A 24,385-nucleotide genomic window follows, 5' to 3' on the forward strand; every position below is an offset into this window, starting at 1 on the left:
TGGGAGTCCGTCCTCTCCCGGCATTTTATTGTTCATTTTTTTTTAATATATCCTGTATTTCCTCTATTTCAAATGGTTTTATTAATTTGTTTTGCTCCTCTTCTTGCAATTTTAGTAATTCAATTTTAGCTAGAAACTCATCCATTTTGTCTTCTTTCCCTTTGTTCTCAGTTCGATATAATTGTTTGTAGAATTCCTTGAAGTTTTCATTGATCTCCATTGGGTTATATGTAATTTGTTTGTCCTTTTTCCTTGATGCCAATACCGTTCTTTTATGTGTTCTTTTTTAAGCTGCCAAGCTCGTATTTTGTGTGTTTTTTCTCCTAGCTCATAATATTTCTGTTTTGTCTTCATTGTGTTCTTCTCCACCTTGTACATTTGTAGTGTTTCGTATTTTATTTTTTTGAGCGCCAATTCTCTTCTTTTTGTTGTATCTACCCTTGTTGCTAATTCTTTTTCTGTACTTGCTATTTCCCTTTCCAGCTGTTCTATTTCCTGATTGTCGTCCTTCTTCATCTTAGTTACATAACTTATTATCTGCCCTCTGATAAATGCTTTCATTGCATCCCATAGTATAAATTTATCTTTCACTGATTCCGTATTTATTTCAAAGTACATTTTAATTTGTCGCTCAATGAATTCTCTAAAATCCTGCTTTTTAAGTAGCATGGAGTTTAATCTCCATCTATACGTTCTCAGTGGGATGTCCTCCAGCTCTATTACTAATAACAGGGGTGAGTGATCCGATAACAATCTAGCTTTATATTCCGTTTTCCTAACTCTCCCTTGGATGTGGGCTGACAACAGGAACAGGTCTATCCTTGAGTATCTTTTATGTCTACCCGAAAACAGAAGATGACTTGATACATCAGCTGATCTATTTTGACTCAGCATGTAAGAGAACGGTCCCCATCCCTCCCTGACCCCTCTATAACATTATTATCTGAAACAGAGGCTTAAGAATTTTCCTTTTGAACTGCACCTGTGAACATTGCGCATACAGAGCGTAAAGCTCCTGACACCCCATAAGATGTATATCAGATGGACGCCAAACCTTCAGCTGCTGATTGAAACTCAGTCACAGCATTGTGTTCAAAAACTGGTATTAAAATTTCCAGCAACTTTGGTTTGAGAAGTCTGTGGCTGAAAGTACTGTTCTTTTAGACTATAGAACATAGACCACAACAGCCAGAACAGGCCATTCAGCCTTGATGCTATGCAACCTGTATATACCTACCAAAAAAAGACTAAACCCTCCCTACCTCATAACCCTCTACAGTCGTTCCCCCCTTATCGGCAGGGGATATGTTCCAAGACCCGCAGCGGATGCCTGCAAACCTATATATACACTATGTTTTTTTTCCTGTATATACATACCTATGATAAAGTTTAATTTATAAATTAAGCACAAGAAGAGAGTGACAACAATAACTATTAATGAAGTGGAACAATTATTAGACCCGAATCAGCTACTAAGAGACTAATGGGTGGGTTCGTGTGGATACGCTGGATAAAGGGATGATTCATGTTCTTGGTGGGATGGCACAAGATTTCATCATGCTACTCAGATATTTTCGGACTGCAGTTGACTGCAGGTAACTGAAACCGCGGATAAGAGGGGACTACTGTATTTTTCTTTCACTCGTGCCTGTCGGATGAGTCTCTTAAATGCCCCAAATGTTTCAGCCTCCACCACCATTCCTAGTAAGGCACCCACAACTCTCTTGTGTACAAGATGTACCACTGATGTGTCCCCTCAACTTTCCTCCCCTCACTTTGTACAGATGCCCTCTGGTGTTTTAAATGTCTCTGAAACAGTGTGATAGTTTAACCTCTCATGGGATATTGCCTAGACAGCAATTAGAATATTCTCCCTGTTTAGTGGGTGGAGCTCATTCAGCAGCACCACCCCCCAGGTCCAGCTCCACCCCACCCCCAGGACCAGGTCCTCTCCCCCCCCCCTCTCTCTCTCCCCCCCCCCCTCTCTCTCCCCCCCCCCTCTCTCTCCCCCCCCCCCTCTCTCTCCCCCCCCCCCTCTCTCTCCCCCCCCCCCCTCTCTCTCCCCCCCCCCCTCTCTCTCCCCCCCCCCCTCTCTCTCCCCCCCCCCCTCTCTCTCCCCCCCCCCCTCTCTCTCCCCCCCCCCCTCTCTCTCCCCCCCCCCCTCTCTCTCCCCCCCCCCCTCTCTCTCCCCCCCCCCCTCTCTCTCCCCCCCCCCCCCTCTCTCCCCCCCCCCCCCTCTCTCTCCCCCCCCCCCTCCTCTCCCCCCCCCTCTCTCTCCCCCCCCCCCTCTCTCTCCCCCCCCCCCCCTCTCTCTCCCCCCCCCCCCCCTCCTCTCCCCCCCCCCCCTCTCTCCCCCCCCCCCTCTCTCCCCCCCCCTCTCTCTCCCCCCCCCTCTCTCCCCCCCCCTCTCTCTCCCCCCCCCCTCTCTCTCCCCCCCCCCTCTCTCCCCCCCCTCTCTCTCCCCCCCCCTCTCTCTCCCCCCCCCCTCTCTCTCCCCCCCCCTCTCTCTCCCCCCCCTCTCTCTCCCCCCCCTCTCTCTCCCCCCCCCCTCTCTCTCCCCCCCCCTCTCTCTCCCCCCCCCTCTCTCTCCCCCCCCTCTCTCTCCCCCCCCTCTCTCTCCCCCCCCTCTCTCTCCCCCCCCCTCTCTCTCCCCCCCCCCTCTCTCTCCCCCCCCCTCTCTCTCCCCCCCCCTCTCTCTCCCCCCCCCTCTCTCTCCCCCCCCCTCTCTCTCCCCCCCCCTCTCTCTCCCCCCCCCTCTCTCTCCCCTCCTCCTCCCCTCCCTCCCCTCCCCTCCCTTCTCCCCCCCTCCCCTCCTCCCCTCCCCCTTCTCCCCCTTCCCCTCCCCCTAGGCTCAGTCTCATCCCCTCTCCCTTTCACCAAAGATCTTTGCTATGAAGCATCCTGCAAAGATTCTCGGAAGAGTTTCCAATGGGAAGATCACTCCAGGTTAGTGTTTGTTTTTCAATCATAGTTGTTGATGAGACCAGACAGTCAACAGCTGACCACAAATTCTGCATCACCTGGTTCAAAGATTCATTGGCGTGTTGAGGTAATTAGAATAGACACATTTATCTTGATTGGATGGTTTCATGAGATGGAAAGTAATGGAAAGATTTTGGTAGCAAGTGTGAGATGAAGATTGGGTTGTTGGTGTGGACTGAGTGGTCTGTTTTCATTCTCCATTTCTTTGTTTAAAAAATACTGCTCTGCAGCAGAACGTAGGATTTACATTGTTAGTTTTTCAATTTAGTTGCAATATCTTCAAGTGGTTTTAATCAATGCTGGTGTAACAGAGTTAAAAATGAGTTTTAATGACTTTTGTTCTCAATTCTATGTGAATTTTATCTCCATGAGTTACTGTCATTTTAATAATGTTTCTGGTGGGAATGAGTTCAGTGGTGCACCTCGAAGCTCCTCCCTTCCTGTCTCTCTCACTGTTGTTACCTTGTGAAGGGGAAATTGGGGAGAATATTACTATAGGACTTTTTTAAATGTTTTCCTTGGGGTAAAAAATGGTTATGCAATCAATCTTAATGTCTTCTTTGCTAATATTATTGTGTTCCTTAGTTGGTTTTATGTTATTTTAACCATTAATTTAAGTTTTGTGATTTATAAAAAAAAAAAAATCTTACTGGTGTTTTTACTCCATGATCATGTGCTGGTTATGTGATCAACATAACTTTGCTGAGATTTCCAGTGTAAACCCCATTATTTTTCATGCTTAGGAGAAAAAGGGGCAGAAAAGGAAGAAACCTCCTAATACAATGGTTATTTAGTTTGTCTTCAAAAAGGTATAGGCTTTCCTTGTTAAATGTATGATTGTGGCCAGTTAGTTTCTCTATGCAATTTTTAACTTGCCCACTGGTGCCACTGTTTTCACCTTGTAAATAATGGTTTTTTTTTAAATAGTTTGAAAAGATTTTAAAATGCAAAATGTTTTCCTGGGAAAATCTTAAAAGCTCTTGCCTAATATCATGTACATTGAGTTGAGTACATAATTGAAATGTTAAAATCAAATATTGTGTACTTAAGGAAAAGGATGAATGGGAGAGATACTGCTGTTACCCTGCTAAGGGTGAAAAAGGGGCAGAAAAGGAAGAAAACTTTGAAGACAATAGTTGTACTATTGCCTTCAAAAAGGGAGCAAATAAATACTGGAAAACATTTATGTAAGTCCTCTCTTCTATGCCCTATGCAAACCTGTTACACTGGCACAACTTGAAAACCAGGTTAGAGTTAAGACTTTTGCTTCTCTGCCCATCAGGCTGAAGGATGTTTATGATGGATTCCCTTTCATTTCAAACACTTAAAATCAGCATGAATAATTCTCCTTTAAGATACTGCATGAACACTAATATTATGCCCTGCTGCACTTGTTCTGTATTCTATACAGCTTGCTGATGGAGTTTCTGAGTTGCATTGGCAATTAAAACAATAGTCCTATTATCATTAGTTAGTAATGGAAGATTTACCCTTTCTGAGCAGTTAACTGCCTCGTACATTTTGAGGTTTTTGGTTTCTCTGCCAAAGTCAATGAGAGGCTGACACCGTCGAAATGCTTTACACAATGCAGGGAATTTGTTGCACTTTTGCAGTGGTTCTCAACCTTTTTCTTTCCACTCGTATACTACTTTAAGTAATTCCTCTGCCACGAGAAGTCTGTGATTAGTAAGGGATTGCTTAAGGTGGCATGTGAGTGGGAAGAAAAAGGTTGAGAACCACCCTGCTTATAGAATGCTGGGGTGTGGAACTGAACTGGCAGAGGTGCACTGTGCTTTTAGGAATTGTCCTCCTCAAGCAGTCAGTCAAGATGACAGAAATTTTTTTTGAAAAAAGCCTGACATGAAATAACCATCAAAATCATCCTGTCTGCATGTGAAGAGAATCAGAAAGTATGCATGAAATCATTAAATTATGTCTACATGCAGAAAAAAGAGAACCAGTCATTGCAAAGAAGTCTGTCCAATCCCTGGGGGAGGCCTGGCAGCTCCAAGGTGTCCTTCCTCCCAGTATAATTTCAACAAAATCCATCTTTGGGGCAGATGCAGTGTGGATTTGCCTCCAGTGATGAGACAGTCAGGTAACAAGAAGGGATGTAAGTGTAATAAACCTACAGGGAGAAACAGCACTGACAGAACAGTCAAATACAATGATAGATGCAGCAATTAACAAAATACTTTCAGCAGCTTGCGAGCTGAGGTGAGAGAAACCTCAGAGTTGCAAACTGGGGATGTTGATGAAAAATAATTTAATAAACTGCTATGCTGTGGTATGGGAAACATTTAAATGTATTTCCCATATTGAAATGATCTAAATTTTATTAAGATTCCATACAGTAAATAAAATCAACTCAAAGTAAAGCATCCTTCAATAAACCAGCTGTTAATATTCCTTTGTTAACATTTCTTTGTTCCTTCAATTTCTCTCTATTGAAGGAAGCTCTGACATGGTAATAGCTCTGGTCAGAAATAGGAACAAGAGTCGGCCAGCTGGCTGCTCTGCCCTGAAGCACTTTGCCTCCTTTTCCCACAATTTCCTTCACGTCCAAAAGTCTGTCTCTCCTTGTTTTAAATTAAGTTGATACTGAGTCACCATTCTCTTTGTGAAGAGATTTGTCTCAATCCAAAATAGCCTACCCCAACTTCTGAGACTTGGACCCCTGGTTCCAGAGTCCTCAACAAGTAAAATATCTTCCCTACTTTCAGCCTCTCTCAAGAGTTTGCAGAGGTTTGGTATGACATCAAAAATCTTGGCAAACCTCTACAGCTGTGCAGTGGAAAGTGTGCTAACCAGCGGCATCACCGCCTGGTCTGGGGGCACCAATACCTCTGAGCAGAAAGCCAGGCACAGCCCAGCACATCATAGACAAAATTCTCCCACAGTTGAGAAAATCTACATGGAACGCTACAGTCAGAGAGCAGCAGCAATCATCAAGGATCCGCACCACCCAGGATGTGCTCTGATCTCCCTGCTGCCATCAGGAAAGAGGTATAGGTGTCACAAGACTCCTACCACCAGGTTCAGGAACAGTTGCTACCCCTCCCACCATCAGACTCCTCAATAACAAACTCAATCAGGAACTCAATGAGGGACACATTATTATTGAAAATGTATTTTCTGTATTGTAGTCCGTTTGCTTACATTTTTTTGTTAACATTTCTCTTGTGTATGTGAATCTTTGCAGTTTTTATTTTGCACTACCGGTAAGAAGAGGTTCTACTTGGCCTACAAGAAAAACAATCTCAGGGTTGTATGTGATGTCATGCATGCACTCTGACAAAAAAAATCTGAACTTTGCAAAACTCTGCAAGAACTCAGGAAATTTCAATGAGGTTACCTCCTGTTCTTCAAAATCTCATGGATATTACGTCTTGTTGATCCAATCTCACATTGTAAGAACAATCTTACCATCCTGGGAACTATTCTGATGAATCTTAGCTACATAGTTCCTCTCTGGCAAGTCTACTGTTTTTCAGGTCAGGGGATCAAAACTGAGAATATTTCAGGTGAGGTCTCTCAGTGCCTTGAAAAGGTTTTCCTCCACTCTAATTGCCTCAAAGTTATGGCCAACATACTAATTGTAATTCTAACTCCTTTCCTCATGCATGTTGGTTTTCAGTGAGTCGTTTCCAGTATTACCCACCTTATTACCTTTTTTTAAAAAAATTCCTGTTTTGCAAACGACAAGTGGGGAAACTTGTATTTTTCCATGTCTCCTGTCTTCTGAGCTCTTGCCTCCTCTCTCTCCTTCCCTCAAATCATCTTTACATCCTTCTCTCTTCCCACAGTCCCACCCAATTTTGTATTATTAGTAAGCTTGAAAATATGATACTTGATCTCTTCAGCGAAATCATTGGTAGGTGCATTATGTTGGAGAGCAGCAGCAGTGGCATTCCAGAAATGCACCAAGGGAAATAAAACAGGCATATCAGTTGCCAGCATTAGCTGAAGCTGGCAGGTGTGGCTTAGTTTGAATCGGGCAGGCTGAAGGAACATTGCGAGAGATTGCTGTTCTTCCCAAAAGAGCTTTTTTAATGAGCTTCTGTCCACAAAGTTAGAGCATTGGGTCTGTCTCAATCAATGTCAGAAAAGGGGAGCCATACAAGATGCTGAAAATCCTCCCATCAGACTAAAGGAGTTCACAGCCCATGTGGGGACAATGCTAGCATCAGCCTCTTCTCTGTTCATTAACCTGAGCTCATTCAAAATCTCCCAGGGGCAAACCATTTCAATTCTGCACCCCACTCATGCAGTGACTTGTCTATCCATGGCCTCGTGGACTGCCAAAGCAAAGCCACTCGTAAATTGTAGGAACCCAACCTAATGTTTTCTGGGGGGCACTCTCCAACTAGATGGCATTAACATTGACTTCTCCAGTTTCCACTAGCCCACTTTCCAGTCTCCCTCTCTGCTCCATCCCTCAGTCTTCTTTCCTCTAGCTCTCTACCCCTTCCCTCTCCATTCACAGAGCCATTGCCCCTCCCCGTGTTTGTTGGTGTCCCCTCCCTCCCTTAACCACCTATTACCTCCTACTTGTGGGCCTGTGCTCCTCCCCCTGTTCCATTCCCCCTAGCATTTTGTTCAAACGCCTGCCTGTTTCAGCTCATATGACAAGGAGGCATGAGTTCGTTCTTTGCTGGGGCTTCGTTTCTGTGAGGGGAGCTTGAAAAAGTGGTGACTCTCTAACTTCTTTACAGTAGACGGTTAAAGAATTTTGTGTGTGTTACAGTCTAAATATAGTATTACGTGACAATAATGGAACCTTTACCTTTTGATGAAGGGCTCAAGTCTGAAACAGTGGTTATGTCTCTTTATCTTTTCTATATAAAGTACACTGTTTGACCTGCTGAATTTCTACAGCTTTGTGTTTTTACTTCAAAATATTGTCACTAATATCTTGATATGATCCATGTCCCAGTCGTCCATCACCTCTAAGCTCACTGACCAACATGCACCTGGTCTGCCAATAAGGCAATATTAAAATCCTCTTGGGATATTTCTCTTCGCACCTCAGTTACCTTTGGCCTGACAATCCTTTGACATCTTTAACCTTGACTAAAATATTTGCTCTCTTGTGTGCTCCTTACATTAATTATTTGCTATTTGGGCACTGGAATTATCTCCCAAAACCTCTGCCTCTATCTCCTCCCTTTGCATTCCATAAAAGTGAACTCCGGCAAAGTTTTTGGTCACCTGATTTATTTTATTTGATAATGCTCTTATGAAGATCCCAAGAGTAATTGACTGTGGCACAGCAAACTTGTTTTTTTGCTTTCTGTATGGAGACTGCAACTTACTTTGGAGGCAACAATGAGGCACTTAATCTCTGGCCAAGATCATGTATCTGCACAACCCATCTTGTGGTTGTGAAAGTGAGAGCCATATTCGATGCTGATGTCATCAGGTCATTTCAAGTTGGCTTGGGGGCACCTGTAGAAATATCACTTGCCAAGTCATTCATTATTGGATACGCTAGTGACGTATATTTTCTGGAAGGGTGAGAAAGTCATCCAGATCGGCGAGGGGTCCATCCACTCTGTCACATTGCTAGTTTTCCTGTGGTGCGTGATTCAATAAATGACAGTTTCTAGCAGACCCCCCTCCTTTCTAACTGTAAAACTACAGCCCAATAGTCAGGTAGTTTGTGTACCTACATGACAAGAATTCTTCGGGTGGATGCTTGATCTACTGGAATTTTCTCTGCTCTTTCTAATTTCAAAAATTCCAGTGAATGCAAGTTTCAGTAAACTACCTATGCATGGAATCTGAAATAAAAATCCTGAAACGCTCTGCTGGCCAGTCAGCATCTGTCTGTTTTTTAAAAAAAGCAGTTAACTTTTCAGGTTTGGGACTCGTTGTCAGAACCTGGAGATAAACACAAATTAGATCCAGTAGCAAAGAGGATGGGGAGGATCAAAGGGAATACTCCTGATAGGGTGAGACCAAATGACTTTATATGGCAGTTGGAAGAGTGAAACATGATAGGCTGCAGACACTGTGATTGTAATGAAAACACCAAAATGCTGGAGGAACTTGGCTGGTCATTTCAACATTTATTCTTTTTTACTTTGGCTTGGCTTTGCAGACGAAGATTTATGGAGGGGGTAAAAAGAGTCCACGTCAGCTGCAGGCTCGTTTGTGGCTGACAAGTCCGATGCAGGACAGGCAGACATGGGTTGCAGCGGTTGCAAGGGAAAATTGGTGGGTTGGGGTGGGGTGTTGGGTTTTTCCTCCTTTGCCTTTTGTCAGTGAGGTGGGCTCTGCGGTCTTCTTCAAAGGAGGTTGCTGCCCGCCAAACTGTGAGGCGCCAAGATGCACGGTTTGAGGCGTTATCAGCCCACTGGCGGTGGTCAATGTGGCAGGCACCAAGAGATTTCTTTAGGCAGTCCTTGTACCTTTTCTTTGGTGCACCTCTGTCACGGTGGCCAGTGGAGAGCTCGCCATATAACACGATCTTGGGAAGGCGATGGTCCTCCATTCTGGAGACGTGACCCATCCAGCGCAGCTGGATCTTCAGCAGCGTGGACTCGATGCTGTCGACCTCTGCCATCTCGAGTACTTCGACGTTAGGGATGAAAGCGCTCCAATGGATGTTGAGGATGGAGCGGAGACAACGTTGTCAACATTTATAAGAGGCAAAGATATACTGCTGACATTACGGCCTGGGCCCCTTTCAACTGGATGGCATTAACATTGACCTCTGATTTTCGTTTAAACCACCTGCCCGCTCCGCTTCCCCTGTCGTCTCTCCATTCCCTGTCTTCTTTCGCACAGCTATGATAAATTCTACCTAGCCCCTTATTGCATCCAATTAACACCTGGATTCCTCTCCCATTGTTCGAATTCTGATACATCCTGCTTCTACCTTTTCTGATTGTTCCTTGAAGAAGGCCTCAGGCCCGAAATGTCAGCAATGTACCTATCGATGCTGAAAATACCATTTGAGTTCCTCCAGCATTTCGATATTTTTATTGTGGCAGTTGGAAGTCCATTGTGCTTCTCAGGAGTTCAGGACTCTAGCAGGAAGGTTGGCAAGTGAACTAAGTGGAACGAGGCAATCCCACAGTTGCCCTGGGATGGAGTTGCCAACCTATTACCTACGAGCTAAGGAGTTTGAGTACATGGCAAGATGATGATGGTTGTATTGTTTCAGGATCCGATCACCTTTGGATTTTAAGCAATGTTTCTTCATGTCTAATACACAAAATAAATTGCAGGGCTGAGAACAAAGAGCATGGATGGCTAAGTGTGACAAAATTAAGAATAGGGTTGATTTAAGGGAGAGAAAAGAGATGCTCTGCAATATTCTCCAGCCTGACTTTGATATTGTTAATTTATGTTGTGCCTACTACATTTCATTAGTGGGGGTGGTTTATAGTTAATTGAAATTTTAGAGCAGTGGTTCTCAACCTTTTTGTTTCCACTCACATACTGCTTCAATTATTCCCTATGCCATAGGTGCTCTGTGATTAGTAAGGGATTGCTACCTAATTGACTGGTGATGTGCACGGTTTCATCAGTCCAAAGGAAATGGGCCATTGACAATTTTTCTCAAGCAAAATATTTCAGTAACAATTGGGTCTAGAACAGTGATTCTCAACCTTGCCTTCCCACTCACATCCCACCTTAAGCAATCCCTTACTAATCACAGAGCACCGATGGCATAGTGATTACTTAAAGTGGAATGTGAGTGGAAAGAAAAAGGTTGAGAACCACTGCTTTAGAGTCATACCACATTGAAACAACCCATTTATCCCCCACCAAATCTGCACTGACCACCAAGCATTCACTCAAGTGGACCCGATGCTAACCTATTTTTAATTTTCCTCAACTTCCCATTGACCACTCCTAATTAATTCTACCACTCACACCAAGTCATTAGGGATACTTTATAGGAGCCAATTAACCTCCCAACATGTACGTCCTTGGATTGTGGACCCGGAAGAAATCCATGTGGCCACAGGGAGAACATGCACCCTCGAAGGAGACTGCACCAGAGGTCAGGGTTGAACTTGGGCCACTGGCATTGTGAGGCAGTGGATCTCCTTGTTTCACCACCATTCTTTTCTTTTCCACTGCATTTCATTGGTTGACACATTTTCCAAAGGAGAGTGACCACAGCTCCTCTGCAGCATTGTATTTTTCCCCCTCTGCATCCTTTGCTTGTGAAGGGCCTTCTACTTAAATCTAACCCCCCCCCCCCCCCCCTCACCACATGTTTTTCCAGCATTGCACTGGAGCTGCCTTCTGCCAATTACAGAGCATGTTTTAAAGAGCCATTGCCATGACCTTTGACACTGCATATGTATTGGGTAAGATCATTGGCTGGCAATTCTGCCCAGAGCACAGTGCCACCAGTCACCCTCACTCTTGCAAGAGGTGAAGGTTTGGTTTTTCTGCCCTGCAATAAAAATAAGTCAGTGAGCACATTCAAAATAATCTGGCAATAGTATTGCTTTCAGAATGAAAACTAAAATAAAAACATTTGGTGTTTCTTCATGCATAATAGATGAAAAAAAAATCTTGGGTAAGAAAGAAAGAGCATGAGAGTAGGATGGCTCGGTTAACTCTTTCAGTCTAGTATCAGTACAATGGGCCAAATGGCTTTTTCCTGTTGTGTTCTGCACTTTGCTTTTCTTTGAAATCCAAAATATTTTATCAACCATCAAATTGTTAATATTGATTACTCTTTCTTTGGCTTGGCTTCGCGGATGAAGATTTATGGAGGGGTAATGTCCGCGTCAGCTGCAGGCTCGTTTGTGGCTGACAAGTCCGATGCAGGACAGGCAGACATGGGTTGCAGCGGTTGCAAGGGAAAATTGGTGGGTTGGGGTGGGGTGTTGGGTTTTTCCTCCTTTGTCTTTTGTCAGTGAGGTGGGCTCTGCGGTCTTCTTCAAAGGAGGTTGCTGCCCGCCGAACTGTGAGGCGCCAAGATGCACGGTTTGAGGTGAGATCAGCCCACTGGCGGTGGTCAATGTGGCAGGCACCAAGAGATTTCTTTAGGCAGTCCTTGTACCTCTTCTTTGGTGCACCTCTGTCTCAGTGGCCAGGGGAGAGCTCGCCATATAACACGATCTTGGTATTGATTACTATTGCTTTAAAGAAGAAGACCTCTTATCCTTGCAGGAACATCGCACAAAACCAAGCTTTTCACTGTGTCTCAGTGCATGTGACAATAAACAATTCATTTCAATTATTCCGTTTTCATTTTGTTAGCAAGTGCAAATTTCTCAGTGATCTGAGGTTTGACCGTGTATTGACCATTTTATGTAAGGTCTACCTGCAGCTAAATCAGTGTCTCACAACAGTCTGCTGTGGTTTTCCTGGTCGATGGCTTGTCTGCTTACCAACCAAAGATGCTAGTCTGTTATTTAGTGGCCATAATGTCATACTTCCTCATTGGTTACTTAAAGACTCACACACATTGCATTTGCTCAAACAAAAGCATTTAATTCAATGGCAACTGATCCCTCTGAGGCATTCACATGAGCACTGAACCCTCTGGCCTGTACAATGAATGTTGTTGAGCTGCTTCTGACAGGGACTGGGTGTGCCAGAACACTCTGACTCCACTTTTCAGGTTATCTGTTTCTAAAAGACAACATTTAACCCCAGAGCTTCATTTTATTTAAGCATCTCTTTTCAATATATGATGGATTGAACAGGGGATCTGCACAGACTCGATGCTATGAATAGGTTGCTGATCATTTCTGTTTTCTCAGGCTGAGATGGACACTGAGGTGTCAGCACTGAACAGTCAATGGCCAATTGGGTTGCACGTTCAACCTTCTGATGTGAACAGTTAACTCTTTACTGCTGCCCTTCAGAGTGGGAGGCTGAAATCACTGAAAGTGCCAAATGGATATGTTGCATCCATGAGCTGTCATTTTCTCTGAGGGTTCCACTCACACTGGATTTTTCTGGTAAGTCCACAATCACAACTCCAGTTGTTCAGGAACTGCAGCCAAGTGGTGATTCTGGGCATTCAGCCATAACAGGGATACTGATAGCCCTGTTGTTCTAAATGTAAAAAGTATGTCACTAATGGCACAGTTGAGATTTGTAGATAATAAATAAATGCTACTGGTACATCATCAGTGAGATGGATATGTATTTACCTTACAAACAGTTCACCTATACATTTCATGGCAATAATAAACAACAGTCAGTGGGATGAGGGTCCCCTGTGGAATGCAGTGGGATTATCAAGTGAGTAACTAAATAATACAGACCATGAAAACTGAACTTACGATTTTTAAATTTTTTCTCCCCATCTCCATTGAGTTTGCTGGTTTTTGCCGGGAATGGTAGGTAGTTCCATAATTGACCACGGTTATTGGATTAGACAGGGAACAGTACCCTTGGGTTCTGTGCTGATTGTGAAGGGATGCAACGTTGAGTTCAGCTGCATTATCCCCTGCTGTTGGATCATCTGCAGACATTCAACATTTAACCTAAATATCCTCCTGACTGCCTAGGGATATTTTCTTTCGTTAAAAGTAGTTCTTACATTTGATGAACGGCTGGGCATGCTTCAAAAGGATTTAATTGAAAATGGCCCTGGTCTGTCCTGTTGAAGTTACTATATAAATGCAAGTTGTCTCTTGTGTGTGAAAGTCAGCCTCTGCTATAATATATCAAGATTCATTAAATCGGGCAGAAGGACCGATTCAATGTCGCCAACCGGAAACATTCGCTTTGTTTCTACTGCACAGAAGCTCACTGCCCTGTCAAGCATTTCCAACATCTTCCGTTTGATTTCAGATTTTGAACATCCGCAGTACTTTGCTGTCCCATTATTATGCCCCAAAGGGAGCAAGAATGACAGCCATTTCAGTAGGGAGCACAAAATGAAGATGGAACATCAAGGAGCATGTTCTTCTAAAGGATGAATAAATACTGAGACATAGTCCCAACATTATAGCCAGACTCGATGATTTTCCTGAGCATGCCCTAAAATATGGGGATTATTTGTTCTGTCTGTCAAAAAAATTGTTTCTGCATTTTCCCTGGAAGGAAAGTCCATCACCTACTTTTGATTCTTCAAGTTTCTTCACCTTTTGCGACCCTTCTCAGCACTGGTTTGTGTCACTCACTATCCCCGAATCCCAACCCCAGTACAAAATGTTCAATTCTCGGATCCCACGTCAACAGGTCTATCATTCAGAAAGTTTTGCAGAGATATGGGCCAAATGCAGGCAAAGGGGACAAGCTCCCAGGAACAATCTGGTGGGCCAAAGGGCCTGTTTAAGGACATGAGAAATGAAAGCAGGAGGAGGCCTGCTCTGCCGTTCATGAAGATCATGGCTGATTTGGCATTGGACTTGGCTCACTTGATGTCCATAGACATCAAAAATCTATCTGTCTGGGTCTTAAATACATTCCACAGGCAGCTTCTACTACTTCCAATGGCAGAGGATTCTACAGATTCACTGCTCTCTGGGAGAAACAGTTCATTCCTATCTCTCTCTTAAATCTAATCCCCTGAATCTCAAGAATATGTCTAATCTCACCTGCCAGCAGAAATATTCTTCCTGCTTTTATCTTTTCCCTTCGCAGTTTTGTAAGTTTCTAAAAAATTTCTTCTCATCCTTCTAAACTCCAATGCATACAATCCCAGGCTGCTGAATCTCTCCCAATAAGTTAACTCTCATATTTCCAGAGTTAATCTAATGAACCTCCTCTGCACTGCCTCCAATGTCAGTGTATTCCTTCTCCAGCAAGGAGACCAGAACTGCACATAGTTCTCCAGGAATGACCAGTCTTCTGTGCAGGTGCAGAAGAACCTTGCTCTTAAATTCAATCCCTCTTGCAATGAAGGCTAACGGTCGATTTGCCTTCTTGGTTACCTGTTGCACCATTATCTGATTCATGCATGAACGGCCCAGGTCTCTGCACAACAATCATCGTCCAATCACTATTTTTCTTTCCAAGGACATTGCCTAAATGGTTTCCATGCTGTATGGTTCCATGACTCATGCCTGACAGCATGAGTGCAAAACCTAACTTCAGGGTCATTATGAACATTGAAATAAAGTAAAATCCTCATTATCTGGCAACCACAGGGATTGCGGATGTCGGATATGCGGAATTTCAGACTGACTGAGACTCACTCTTCCAATACTGAACTAATACACCTGCATTAAGTATACACCATTTAAATAACAGTACAAAATGTAAAGTTTTTTTAAAAAAAACTGTACTGTAGTCTTTAATCTTCTAAAGTTCACTTTAATTAGGTAATGGCCATAATTTACAAAATTTAAATTTGAATCCCGTTGTAAGGGCGTTGCACTAGCAGCTGTGCTAAACGTGCCGCCATCATAATTAACCCCCACCCCCCCACCCCGACTCCCCTTCACGCAAGTGTCTCAATCAATTTCTCAGCATGACCTGAATCACCTCCATGCAAGTGTCCTGGTCAGGCCCTCAGTGCACATTCCATTATATTCAAACCCCATTCATGAGCTCTGTAACACAGTTGACCTAACCGCTATGCTAACTGTGCCAGCATCATAATTCACCCTGTCCCCAAGCCTAGAGATAAAGCCCCAATAATATACTTAATAATATGCTAATAAAGATGCTTACCAGGCAGAGATAGGGAGAAATGCCTCCGCGGCGTGCAGCATTGGCTGGCTCTTCATCCTGGGCGCTGTCTATTTATTCAAATGCAACTTTATTCAAACAGCTGCTGCGGGCGAGGCACAACCAGGGCTCTCCACTGGCTGAAGGTTTGCTCCCACCTTCACCGTGGGATTATGTGTTGCTTCAGGGAACATTTCACATTTACAATTTTAAACTTTTCGGTTGCTTGAGTTTCTGGCTGATTGAGTGCCGGATAATGAGGATTTTACTGTAAATTCTTAATTTCAAGTGTTGGCTGCCACTGTAGATCAGAGATCCAGCAATTTGACGTGTTATTTTCTCAAGTTGCAGAACATTGGCTCACAAGTGAAATGCTCATTGGGCTGCAGTGAGAGTTCATCACATGGATAGCATGAAAAATCATGGAGGACGCAAGTCCTAAGTCATGACCTGAACCGGATGATTTGCTCACATCTGTCAAGAGAAGATGTGCACGCTGGCTCTACACAGAATCCCAACAAGAAAATAAAGATGGATTTATTTTTCAGCCTGTGTTATGAAGTGAATTTTATAATTGCATCTTTACAGTACTTAGAAAATTCTTAGAGATAGTACTTATAAACATCTGGATAGACAGGGTCTGATCAGGAGCACTCAACATGGATTTGTGGGAGGAAGGTCATGTTTGACCAATCTGATTGAATTTTTTGAAGAGGTGACTAGGAATGTGGATGAGGGTAGCGCAGTGGATGTTGTCTATATGGACTTCAGTAAGGCCTTCGATAAGGTACCACATGGAAGGTTAGTTAGGAAGGTGCAGTCTTTAGGTATAAATTTTAAGATAGTCAAATGGATTGAACATTGGCTGAAAGGGAGAGGCCAGAGAGTGGTAGTGGATAATTGTCTGTCAGGTTGGAGGCCGGTGACCAGTGGTGTGCCTCAAGGATCTGTATTGGGCCCATTGTTGTTCGTTATATACATTAATGATCTAGATGATGGGGTGGTGAATTGGATTAGTAAATATGCAGACGATACTAAGATAGGTGGAATAGTGGATAATGAAGAAGGTTTTCAAGGATTGCAGAGGGATTTGGGCTGCTTAGAAAAGTGGGCTGAAAAATGGCAGATGGAATTTAATGCTGATAAGTGTGAGGTGCTTCATTTTGGTAAGAAGAATCAGAATAGGACATACGTGGTAAATGGGAGAGCATTGAGGAATACAGAAGAGCAGAAAGATTTAGGAGTGACGGTACATCATTCCCTGAAGGTAGAAACTCACGTGAATAGGGTGGTGAAGAAGGCTTTTAGTATGCTGGCCTTTATCAATCATTGCATGGAATATAGGAGTTGGGAGGTGATGTTGAGATTGTATAAGACGTTGGTGCGGCCTAATTTGGAGTTCTGTGTGCAGTTCTGGTCGCCTAATTATAGGAAGGATATAAACAGAGTGGAGAGAGTGCAGAGAAGGTTTACCAGAATGTTGCCTGGGTTTAAGCATCTGGAGTATGGGGAGAGATTGGACAGATTAGGTCTTTATTCTTTGGAGCGTAGAAGGTTGAGAGGGGATTTGATAGAAGTATTTAAGATTATGAAAGGGATAGATAGAATGGATGTGGATAGACTATTTCTGTTAAGAGGAGGAAAGATTAAAACAAGAGGACATGAGTTAAGAATTAAGGGGCAGAGGTTTAGAGGTAACATGAGGGGGAACTTTACTCAGAGAGTGGTAGCTGTGTGGAATGATCTTCTGGGAGAAATAGTGGCGGCGGAGTCAATTGTATTATTTAAGAAAAGGTTGGACAGGTATATGGATGAGAAGAAGATGGAGGGTTATGGGCATTGTGCAGGGAGGTGGGACTAGAAAGGGGTGTTTGGTTCGGTGCGGACTAGAAGGGCCTAATGGCCTGTTTCCGTGCTGTAATTGTTATGTTATTATGTTATTAAACTTCCTCTTACTATCTCCATATAATTAAATGTAATTGTATACAGCACAGTTCCTGATTTCTGTTTCGTGAAACGTTGTAAAATCTCCATTTAAAAAAAAGATTGCAGATCTGAATGTGGTTGCAAGACCAGGAATTATCACCCATCCCTAACTAACCTTCAGAAAGTGGTGGTGAACAGCCTTCTTTAACTCCTGCACTCCTTTTGGTGAAGGGGCAATAACATAAAAATGCTGTAGAAACTCAGCAGTTGACATTGCATCCATACGATGAGGAAGAATCCAGGCCCAAAACTGTGGTCACCCTTTACATTCTATAGATGCTGTGTAATCTGCTGAGTTTCTCCAGCACTTTGTATATTACAGGAATATACTGTATGCTAAGGATGGACGAGTGCTTGGTGCATTACACGAATATATGCTATGGATGCACTGATGTTTGGTGCAGCCAAAACAAAGCTTTGTTGGAAAGGATTGCAGTTTAAAGCTCTGCTGCCAGATGACATTGATGGGCTACATCCAGTTCTAAAAGCTTCTCAAATATTTGGTGTGTATTGTTCAATGAGTCCACACAAGTGGCTTTGGTGCTTTGTCCATGACATACATTATCTTGATGAAGACTCAATGAATGCTTAGATTAGATGATTAGCCATTGAATAAAATAACAATGAATTTTTTGAATCAATGCCAATATCCTTCACTAACACCAAAAATTGCAATTCCCTTTTGTACTTAAAAATCAACCAACTGTTCTCTTGAAGATGCTCATAAGTGGGCCTCTACAGTTCTTTTTGGGAGAGAATTCCAGACATTCACAATCCTCTTGGTGATGAAAGCCCATCTCACCTCTATCCTCTGTTGTTGGCCCCTTATTTTGAGATCATGCCCTTGGTCCTTGACGTCTGAACATTCCAGCCATGGTAAATATCATCCCTGCATCTGTCTTGCGAAATCTCATAAATGTGAGGCACTGAAAGGGGACAGATAATGAAAGAAAATGGTTGGGAAAATAGTTTGAGCAGCAGATGACAAATCTCCGGATGTTTTGACCAATACATCATCAGCTCATTGTGGACTTGAGTGTTTCTTGTTGTGCTCTGGCTGTTCAATGAAGATCCCAGGTTACACCTTTGTGTTTGTTTATTTTGGAAAGGAAGGAAATGGGTGGAGCATGAACACCCACAATGGTTGACACTGGGAAAATATCAGAATCAGAATGTTTGTCAGGAACAAGTCATGAAATTCGGGGTTTTGCGGTAGCATCATAGAGCAAACATTTATATTATAATCAACCTAGTCATTAATTTAAAAAAATAAAAATAATAGGGCATGGCAAGTAAGGCAGTGCCTTTGCTTCATTGATTATTCAGGAAACTGATGGCAGAGGGGAAGAAGCTGTCCTTGTGCCGCTGAGTGCTCGTCTTTAGGCTCCTGTACCTTTTTCCTGATGGTAACAGAGTGAAGAGGGCATGGTCTGAGTGATTGAGTCTTTGAAAATAGAGGATGCTTTTTTTTTTAAGACCTTGTGTAGATGTCCTCGATGGAGTGAAGTCTGGTGCCTGTGATGTCACAGGTTGAGTTAACAACCCTCTGGAATTTATTCTTGTCCTGAGAGTTGGCACCTCCATACCAGGCAGTGATACAACCAACCAGGATGCTCTCCACGGTACACCTGTAGAAGTTTACGAGAGTCTTCAGTGACATACCGAATCACCTCGGAGACCTCACAAAGTATAGCCACTGGCGAGCCTTTTTTGTGATTGCATCAACATGGAGTCTTCAGGACAGATCCTTGGAGATATCGACACCCAGGAATTTGAAGTTCTCACCCATTCCCCTACTGAGTGTCAGGTTCCCCTGACTTCCTACTCAAGTCCATAATCATTTCCTTAGTTTTGCTGATGTTGAGTGCAAGGTTGTTATTGTTACATCATTCAAAGAACTGGTCTATCTCCTTCCTCTATGCTCCCTCATTGTCATTTGTGATTCCGCCGACAACTGTGGTATCGTCGGCAAACTTCTAGATGGCATTGGAATTGGGCCTGGCCACACAGTTGTGGGTGTATAACAAGCAGAGCAGTGGGCTAAGCATGCATCCTTGGGGTGATAATCAGTGTTGATAATCAATGAAGAGGAGATGCTTTGAATTTGTACTGACTGTGGTCTTCCAATCAGAAAGTCAAGGATCCAGTTGCAGAGTGGGGTACGTAGGCTTAGAGTTTGAGGCTTCTTGACCAGCTCTGAGGGAATAATGGTATTGAAGGCTGAGATGTAGTCGATGAAGAGCATGAATTCCTGTTTTCAGGTGATCCAGAGCTGAGTGGAGAGCCAGCGATATTGCATCTGCTGTGGAACGATTGTGACGATAGGCGAATTGCAATGGGCCCAGATCTTTGGTTAGGTACGTGTTAATTCTGGCCATGACCAACCTCTTAAAGCATTTCATCACAGTGGAAGTTAGTGCTACTGGTTGGTAATCTGGTGCACTTGCATCTTTGGGACAGAGAAATGCCTGTTTCAGATTCCCAGTGGATGCAGTTCTCACTAGTGAGATCTAACCTAAGTTAAATACTTGAGATTTGCAGACAGTGCATCAATAAAGAGTGCCAATTTTCCCAATTTCTAGTCTTTATCATCTCAAAATTGGGAGAGCTTCCAATGTTTTCAGGTCCTAAGACTTAAGAGGCAGCAGAATTAAAATTTAAAGGAGGAAGAAGAATAAACAGGATAAAGTTTTGAGATGTTTCAAAGCAACATAATTAATCAAAAGCTTTCTAAACAGAGGAGAGCTGAGAAAGTTACCCATTGGGGCCCAAAGTTGTGCAATACAACTTAATTTAGGTAAAAATGTTGTCAGTCGACACATTTTGATTTCTGTCTGCCCAGCAAGATTTCAATTGTGGCAGCAGTGTTCAGGTCTTGGACAGAATTCAAACAGAGAAGTGCAGAGAAAGAAAAGTTCCTTAAGTTGAAAATCAACCATTTGAAAGCAGGTGCAGTCATTGAGTACATGTCCAATTTGAGGTCAGAGGAACTTGTGAGGCTATGGATGTCATGAACTGAAGATAAAAGCATGTTGTTTTTACATTAAATGTAGTGGAGAGCCACACTATATAAACTGCTCTGAACGCAGTTGTGTAATGAATAGCGTCTTTTGATATTAAACCATTTACTGTACACAGTGAAATGGGAATAAAAATAATAAACAAAATGAAAGACTCATCTTTTTTTTGCTGTCTTTACATCTATATTGCTATTTAAAGCACATTAACTGTATCAGAAAAGATTTTTATATTATGTATGGTAATGTAATATATGACAACCAGCCATTTAGAAGAACGGATAGAATTTCAGCATTGTTTAATCTGGTTAACTAAGTGCAGGCATAGGATTTTTAGTCATTAAAGTGCATTTATGTTCTTAACAATCAGACATTTACTTAGGGCAGTAAAATATTGACAATACACAGGAAGTTAAGGCTCAGCTTTTATGCATGTTGTATAAATCAGGTATGCTTACATTGCTGTGTCAGTCATTTCTTTGGACTTAAAAGACTTTGTAACATGCATTATGGACTTAAATATTTAAAATTCGCATTCATGTTTCTCCAGAGGTTGTTCTCAGCAGTGCTACTGATGAGTAGAGTTATCTGGGCTGCACATATCAGAAAGTGTAGTTTGAAGGAAATTCACTTAACTTGGAGCATGTTAACATTCTCAACCATTGCATGTCTCCCCAGCAGTGGTTTGATTGTTGAAGAATGTTAAAAACAGAAGGGCTCAGGCCCAAAACAACAGTAGTATATCTTTACCTCCTATGGACGCTGTGAGACCTGCTGAGCTCCTCCAGCATTTCTGTGTTTTTATGACAATCACAGCATCTGCAGACTTGCATGTCTCACTCTTGATGAAGATTGGTGACAATTTTTCAAGCAGCCCCTTCGAGCTTATTTGGCGCTGACTGAAATTGCCCCACTATCCACACCACTTGTACTCAGAAACAGAACTGACGTTCATTTGGGGATAGTCAGGGCATGGTCTCTAAGGAAGCCAAGACTCCAGGTCGCACCCAGGCAGAGATATCATCAGCTTCCAAATGTTGGCTGCTAGATCCCCAGTCACTTTGTCACCCAAAACTGAGGAAAATGACAAGAGATAGGCCTCAGCAATATCCAATGGACGAAAGGTGTGATTCTGGCAGCCAGTGAATTCATTCTCAAGAACAGATCCAGAGGAAGCCAATACTTGCCTTGAGAAGCCTTGGGGTGGGGAAATTCCTCGGTCTCTGCTCTAAAAAAAGAAATGTCAAATGTTTTTGTAATTTAGGCATTTCTCTCCCTGATTTCTTTAAGCTCCAACCTGTGTACTCGACGTAAAGTTATAGGGTGTCTGGCAGCAGGGCCAATCAGAAACTTCAACACGAGTTTCTGATTGGCCCAGATGCTGGATCCTGCTAACCTCTTCCAAGCCCAGTTGGCATCTTTATTGAAAATTTAACAAGTTTCTCTTCTTTACCTGTTCAGATTGAAAATTGCAACCCACAGTAGGTGAGCTGAGCAGGCATTTTTAATTGCCCATCAGTCTTAGTGGCAATTAACTAGTTGGGCTAAAGTTCCCCTAAACATGTGCCTCCAGTTCAGATTTGATAGACTTTGATCATGTACAGAAGAAAGCTGTGACTGTGCACAGGGATGCAACATTTTATTTAATATGGTTGGCTGAGAAAGGCAAGCTTGTGTATCTGATTAAAGTTCATCTTGGAGGAGGAGCAATCAACAGAGGGTGTAGAGTAAAAATGGCTGCCATTACAGTACATGTTATTCAATTAAGAGTCATCTTTACCTTCACTTGATTAAAAAATCAAAACCGGGAGATCCCATAATGGGTTGGCATTAACCTTTTCAAGTTTACTGCTACAACAGGAAAGGAGAACATTAACACCAAAGTTTTTTTTAAATGGAAAAAAGGCAAACACTTTGATTATTTTGGTGTTCTCTATTAAGATCCAAGTATGCTGTCCCACTCACTCTTACCCCTCTCCATTATCACTGTCCTGAAATTATTGTTAGGTCTTAATATAATTCAGGGCCTGAAAACTCCCCTTACTTACTTCCCATCCTCAATGGATCTTCCTTTTTCTCAAATGTAAACTGGACCTCTTCAGAAATATTGATGGTTTCTTGATGTACTGGCCTAAAGAGTGTCAGGATCTTCACTGAGATTTCCTAATTAATCTTTAAACCTTATGAAGAATCAACATTAAGGAAAGTCTTTCTAAATGCAAAATGTGAATAATATTTGCAAATTAAACCCATATCGTCTCAAGGGGCTGATGGTCAGTTTGAAAATTTTGAATTGAGCAGGAATGGAAGTAAACTTGCCTGCTCTTTATCCTCCTGGAAAAGTCTTAAGCTATTTTCAGTTTGTGGAATTATTGTCTGGAGTTCTGCATTGGAATGTATTCAAAGGTATGACACCAAGATCATGACAGACTCAACTGTTATCTCTTGTAGGACACATATTCCTATTGGATTGGCAGAGAATCCTAAAAGGAAGCAATATGACCCTTGCCATAAATATATATTCCTTTTTTTTAATTAAACTCTCAAGTTGTTGTTACCTTCAATGAAGCCTAAATGACACTGTGTATATTCAAGAGGGGAATGTTTGTGTGTATTTTGGTCAGTATGGTTCATAGTGTGAAAAATAAAAACTTTTTTTTTAAAAATGAAGCCTAAATGAAGAATAGAAGCTAACCTCTAATCAAGCTGAAATTATCCATCTCGACTTTCAAGTTGAAAAACTGCATATTCAAATCTACCTCCACTATTGTTTGCCATTAATGTCCCTTTGCCTGCAGAGCTGAAGGCATTCGACATGTGAATTGTAAAGGTTAAAACCTTGTGTTTTTGATTCTGAGTTAATTTTATGCCTTTCTCTTGAAGGAAAAGTATTGTTTGTGGTGTTACCATAGTGACTAGGACATACTATGTTGTAATATCTGTGCAGACTAAGAGCTTGCACCTCATTCTTCGATGAACCATGAAGGAGACATGAGCTCAAGATAATTTTCTTTGATTTCGTCTGATTTCTTCTTGTATATCTCTTTGAAGTTGACTATTATGTCTTTGAATATAGTGGAATGCTTTCTTTCATCATTAAGAAAATCTGAATGCAAAGTTAGGCAAAATTTTATCTGTTTTGTCAACAAATTCAAGCTCTATAAAGCTGCATCTACAAAGTTTGGTTTATTGGATTAATAAGGTAGTAATTCAAAATATCATCCTTGCGCTTCTTTGACGATGACATGTTTTGAATTTCGAAAATACTAGAACCTAGAAAGTGTCATCTATATTAATGTATCCAATTTCAGGAAAGTTGACATGAAGACGAGCTTTGTAAATTCACTGAGCAACTATGTAAACCAGCTGGCAGCAAAGCGCAAAATCACTGGGATGACTTCAAAACTAAAAGGAAAAGAAGTCTCGATCACTTCTCAATGATCTGAACAATCACCAAAGATGCGAGCGCTCTCCAGAGGCAAGGACATCAGTCTCAGAGCACTGTCAGAACAAGCCATAACCCTTCTTTCATATTCATCTCCCGCTCATGCCACCATCAAACAGGCCAACTTGTCACTTCATTTTTCTTTTTGTGGAATCTTCCTGTGTGGCTGCTATACCTCTCTGCATAATTCTGCTGTTCTTCTGAGAGGTGACCAATTAGTTGTTGTTTGAGATTATTCTAAAAGGTGAGAGAAATTTCTGTATCACTGCAATATCTTTTATTTTTAATTTTCAAACTATACTTTTTTTTCCCTTGCGTTTCTGGAATATTTCCCAAGAATTTTGGAATG

The sequence above is a fragment of the Narcine bancroftii genome, chromosome 4, assembly GCF_036971445.1.
Source record: "Narcine bancroftii isolate sNarBan1 chromosome 4, sNarBan1.hap1, whole genome shotgun sequence".
NCBI classification, from domain to species: domain Eukaryota; kingdom Metazoa; phylum Chordata; class Chondrichthyes; order Torpediniformes; family Narcinidae; genus Narcine; species Narcine bancroftii.